This window comes from Nycticebus coucang, chromosome 13 (genome assembly GCF_027406575.1).
Source record: "Nycticebus coucang isolate mNycCou1 chromosome 13, mNycCou1.pri, whole genome shotgun sequence".
Lineage (NCBI taxonomy): Eukaryota > Metazoa > Chordata > Mammalia > Primates > Lorisidae > Nycticebus > Nycticebus coucang.
The window spans coordinates 101417900-101423334 of record NC_069792.1 but is presented as its reverse complement, the minus strand read 5'-3'; the positions used below and the strand labels follow the sequence as shown (position 1 = coordinate 101423334).

Below are 5435 nucleotides of genomic sequence, written 5' to 3'. Positions count from 1 at the left end.
TCAGGGCTCAGAGCGCCAGGCCTGGCCAGCTGGATGTCACAGGGACAGGGACCCACCCCAGAGTTGTTTACTGCTCCAGCCGCGCCTCAGGTGACGACATGCGTTTGGGTGGACTGAGGTTGGAATGAATGAGACAGTAAGAGCCCCACCCCGGACACAGCAGGAGGAGGCCTATAAAAGCTGCGCTGGCCCAGGCCTGATGCCCAGAGCTCTGGATGAGATGCCTGCTGCCTGCCCGCCCCACCTCATGATGAGGACGCACCTGCCTTGGCTATTGGCTCTGCTCCTGCTGGCATGGCCAGGTGAGCCAACAGGTGTCCTTGCTCTGGGTTGCCTGGGACCTGGCTGTCCTCTGGAAAGCTTGGCCTGGCCTATCTGGCTGGGCCTCTACGGTGCTTCTGCTCTGCTGGGAAAGCTGGGCATGGGGGGGGGCAGTACTGCCAGAGGCCCACAGCAGGTGCACCCGGCTCTGCTCCCCACCCTCAAGCTGCCCGCACCTTTCTCCTTTCCTTACTCACCCAGAGGCACCGTTGGGTTTGCTGCTGATTTTGTGCAGTCCTGAGTAGGGTCCCCCCCATCCTCTGTTGAGCCAGGGATGCTACGAGGGAGGTGGGGACCAGGCACTGCCCGATGGCCTCAGAGCCTTGGTTTCCTAAACAGGCCACTGTGTCCCATGCTTTCTTGCCTCCTTCCCAGACAGCAGCGCCCGGCTGTGAGTCTGAGCAACTTCCCCACCCGGAGCTTGGGTGACCACGAGGGCAGAGGATGGGTGGAGGGCTTGGCGAGCTGGCGCTTTCCAGAGAGCAGGGTCCACACCTGTGAGGTTGAGGTGTGACTGAGGCAGGGACTGAAGCTTGGTCTCTGACCTCCAGCTGTGCCTCCCCCAGCCCAGGCACTGAGATGTCATCAGTGCACCGCCACAGAGAATTGTCTGCAGCCCACGTCTTGCCAAAACAGCACCCGCTACTGCCTGACCACGTGGAACAGTGAGTGTCTCCATCAGGGGTAGGTGGGTGGGGGTAGCACTGGGGGGGCACATAGACCTGGCACCTGGGTCTCAGCCAGTGGGCAGGAAGCAGCCGGGAGATGAGAGGGGGCTGGCACTTCAAGCAGGTGCTGTGATTGCCTGGCCCTCCATCTCCTCCTTCCAAAATGACCAGACACCACTGCCTTCATCCTAAGAGTGGACGAGCTCATCCATAAGCCATTCCACAGTGTGGCACACGGGAAGCACCTAGCTTAAATTGTCATAATTTCTGAAAGGAAGGTAAAGTCTGCTCAGAAAGAAAGAGGAAGAAAAGTGAGGGAGTGGGCAAGAGCCTAGACCCTGGGCACAGGCTGAGCCCTGATTCTGGTCACGGGCTGTCTTGACCCTCTTCACACACTAAGCAATGATCCTGGGCAACCCTGACCGAGGTCACAGGCTGATCCTTGATCCTGCTTACCTCTTGCTGTGTGTCTTGATGGCAGAACCATGAGACAGTCAGGCAGGGATTTCTGAGGGTGAGAGGAGTGAATTTCCCAGGTCTCAATAAATAGCTCTCTGCCCTGTGTTTTCCAGGTCCCCCAGGCCACCAAACAATTGTTATAAAATCATGTGCTTACACCTGCCCTGGCTTCCAAGAGAGCCTAGCTTACTCAAGGGCCTCTTGCTGCAACACCGATCTCTGCAACAGCACAGCCAGCCACAGCACCAGCTGGGGGCTGCTGGCCCTCAGCATCTGGTGTGCCTACCTCTGCAGATAGTGGGGCTTGGCCCAGCCGTGCCTAAAACCTGCAGGATTAGGAGTCTGGAGCAGTGACACGTCATGCACTGACCTGCCTGTGGCCCTCCACACAGCCCCTCCTCTCTGGGTCCTGCTTCGGGAAGGATTCCAGGAGACGTACGTGGTGGGGCATCTGCTCGCTGTCCTGGCTGCTGTCCAGGGTGCTGCATTCTGATCGCTGCCCAGGCAGCTGGCCACCTGCTGGCCTCCAGCGGCTAGTGCAGTTAGATGGCCACAGCAGTAACCATGCCGAAGGCCCAAGCAGGTTCCTCTGGAAGTCCAGACTTTGTTGCAGACCTTCATCTTTACCTGCTTTCCAAGACTTGACCCTCCTGAGAACCTGGGGTTGTGCTTCACCACTTCAGGCGGTGGGGAGCCCCGAGGGGCGGACACTCACCTGCCTCCTCCTTGCCCAGCACTCAGATGTGCTGCTGTAAGTTGGTTCCAAGACCACTGACGGATGGAAACCCTCTGGAGGGACGCCCTGTCTGGAGTGTAGGGGCGGGGCAACTGCCTACATGAGAGGTCACCCCCAGAGTACCGTGTGGACACCTCCAGCTTGTGCAGCTGCTGAAGAGCTCCCAGGGCCCTATGGTTTCCCTTCCAGGCTGAAGCTCCAATGGCTACCAGAATCTCAGGTCCTACAAGCACCACTCCACTCTGGACTTGGAGAGCATCAGAAAGGCCAGGGGCTAGGCTCCAGCCAGCTGGGGAGCAGGGACCCCCACCCCTGCAGGCCCAGGCGCTGGTCTCTGACAGTTGTTATCTGTCACGAGGGGGCATCCTTCTATTAAAGTGCCCCTTGGAGTCATTTCCTTCTAACTGAGCATGTATTTGGCTTTCTCCTCAGATCTGAAGTCTCCAAAGCAGGGCCACCTCCTTGGGGGCCTTGCAGACAAGCACTTGTGAACAGAGCAACCTTCACTGACATTTCTCCAGGGGGACATTGTGGGGTTCCCACATTGAGACTCCTCTGCCTCTGCTCCTGGCCCCCCTCTCTCTGCCTAACACACCTCCCTTCCTCGGGAGGGACGTGTGCATGGGGCTCCCTCACTTTCTGCAGCCCTGGAGCTGGCTGGACCCAGCGGGGGTCCTGTCTGACCTAGGCATTTGTCAGGGCCACCTTCCTAACAAAGCTGGGGCTCTTCCTCAGCCTCGGCACACGAGAAGTGCAATCTCGGGCTGGTGGCACCTGCAGCAGGGAAGGCTGGAGCACCCACTGCGGCTGCCCTCACACATGCTCTGGCTCAAGGGATTAAAGAGCCTTCTAAGCAGCACGTGCTTGGAGTAGCTGGCTAGGTCTCAGTCCCCTGATGAGACCAGATACTTCTTCCACTGAGAGCCAGGTAGTTCTTGGTCCCAAGGACCAGTCACCTGGGCACTTTGAGTGTCTGGCAGCGGCCATGAATGGGAGTTGAGTGTGTGTGGCTGGGGAACAGACGCCAAATGCAAGCGTGGGCACAGCTGCTCTGCCGATGCTAATTAGTGGGTGGGGGTCACTGAGTTTGGCCACATGCAGGTGTCCTCTGAATGCACCTCCCAGGGCCTGGGGCTCCTTAGGGGCTCCCCAGCAGTGTCCCTGGAGATGGGAGGTCATTAAAAGGGGCTTCTGTGGAACCACCTGAGCCAGTCCCCAGCAGGGACGTGGAGACCCACCCAGCCCGGGCACAGGCTCTAGTGGCCAGCATCCTCTGCCCCCAGTCTGGACTGGTGCTCGGTAGGTGTCTCACAGGCCATGAGGCCTGTGTCCCCAGCAGCCAGCTCAGGGTTGGAGTTGGAGGGTTAGTGGGGTGCATGGTCAGTGTGAGAGGTTGCAAGGGACTCCCTGGGGCCCCTCATGTCCGCTCTTCCCATGCTCAGTAGGCTGTGGCTGCCCTCAGTCTCAGGGGCCCAGGCATGATGACAACATCACGATTCCTACCACCCAATTTCTCTCTGCACTGCAGGGGGGAGGCTGCCTCTGTCACCCCAGCATGCCCATTGTCACAGTAGGGCCAGCAGACCAGTGAATGCAAACTGTGCCTTTCAGGGTTACTAGTTCAGAGCTCTTTTTAACAAATTGTACTAATTTAAATTTCTAAAGGAATATTGTGTACTTATGACATAGTCCACAATAAAATATTGTGTACTTATGACAAAGTCCACAAAAAAACCAATACAGGTACCCCAAGGATTAAGGAGCAACCCTCCCCACACCTCTCATCTCTTTCACACGTTCATTCCACACGTTCATGTGTTGGCTGTTGGTGAACCAGAGTCACTCTCCCAGTTTCCTGGAGCTTGGAACCCAGCAGGTGACAGAAAAAGATAGCTAGCACACACACCCTGCTGTGAGTGCTTGTTGAGAGCAGCCAGATATAGACCACAGCTGAGGGTGACCCCAGACCTGGGCCCTTGGAAGGCTTCTGAAGGAGGAGGAGACCCTGGGCTGGGCACACATAGGCAGGGAGGGGTGGTGCAGCTGGAGCTTAGAGTGGGGGCAGCTGGGCAGGTGGGGGTGAGGGCGTCTGGTGGGGTGAGTGGGGCTGCACTCAGGACTTGGGCCATTCTGATTTCTGAGCTGGGGAGCACAGCACTGGATCTGCCTTCTGTAGGAAGGGGAGGCTGTAGGATGAACAGTGGTCTGAGATCGCCGCAGGGTGACTGGGGGTCTCTCTGGGCCTAACAGCAGGTCCTGAGCATTTTGTCAGGACCTCAGGAAGCTGGTCTTTTCCAATGGGGTTTTTGGTGCCCCCTCCACAGGGCCCAGCTCTGTCTGTGTGGGTGTCCTTGCAAGGCAGATGCAGGCGGACCATCAGCCTGGTGCACCCCAGGAAGCAGCGCTGTCCGAGGGCAGGGTTGAGGGAGGCAATCCAGGACTTCTTAAGGCCCAGGTGCAATCCAGCTCCTTACCTTGGCTCCCTTCTTCCCCATGTCCTGGGCCCAAATATTCCTCCCCAACCCCCCCACAGTCCTTGTCACAGGCTATGCTTTATGGGGTCCATGGTGGGACAGTGGCTGCCTGTTGTGTTTTTCCTATGCTCCATCTACTTTTTCCTATTATAAATACTGTAGACATATATATGAGTGGCATTGTTGTAGGATAATATTTAGAAATAAACGTATCCTACATCAAGCACACAAAGTAAATTCAGTGTGAGTTTAAAATGACTTGCTTTTCTTCCAGAGGCTTAAGAGGCTTGGACCCCCCTGGGTTACTCGCAGAGTTACGCTTTTTTTGGAATTGTAAAATTCCTTAGGCTTTTTCTCTGAAGCAGTACACCCCGTGAAGCCTGAGATCCAAGGGCATGCCACCCTTCCTCAGAGATATGGGCCAGAGGGTTGATGTATGTTAACAACATATCGTCAGAGGTCTTTAGGTGCTCTGCCCTGAGGGAAAGACACAGTCGTTACTTCATACTGAGTAAACTCAGTGAATGCTTGAAGATATTCTTCTATTAACTCTGTTCCCCTATAGCTGCTTTCGTCTTTGTGCCCTGCTTGGAAAACTAGTCACTGTTTAGAGGAAGGGATTTACTACACTAGTGGTTACATTGATATGATAAATATTTCCTTTCAAGTTAAAATTCAGCTAATAGATAATGGATGAGGTGTGTACGTGACTGGAAGAGTATAAAACTTAAACTTGGAATAAAGAACTTTGCTATATGCCATCCCATGGTGTATAGT

At 55.8% G+C, this 5435-nt stretch overlaps 1 long non-coding RNA gene across 2 annotated transcripts; it reads left to right on the top strand.

Annotated features, from left to right (window-relative positions):
* The first annotated feature begins 209 nt into the window (after nt 1-209).
* Nucleotides 210-4924, top strand: LOC128563936 (uncharacterized). Of its 2 annotated transcripts, none has more exons than XR_008373933.1 (3): nt 210-302; nt 888-986; nt 1562-4924. It is a non-coding gene; the product is annotated as an uncharacterized LOC128563936 (long non-coding RNA). The 2 variants fall into 2 exon arrangements; XR_008373934.1 differs by having other exon boundaries at nt 697-986.
* Nucleotides 4925-5435: the final 511 nt, after the last annotated feature.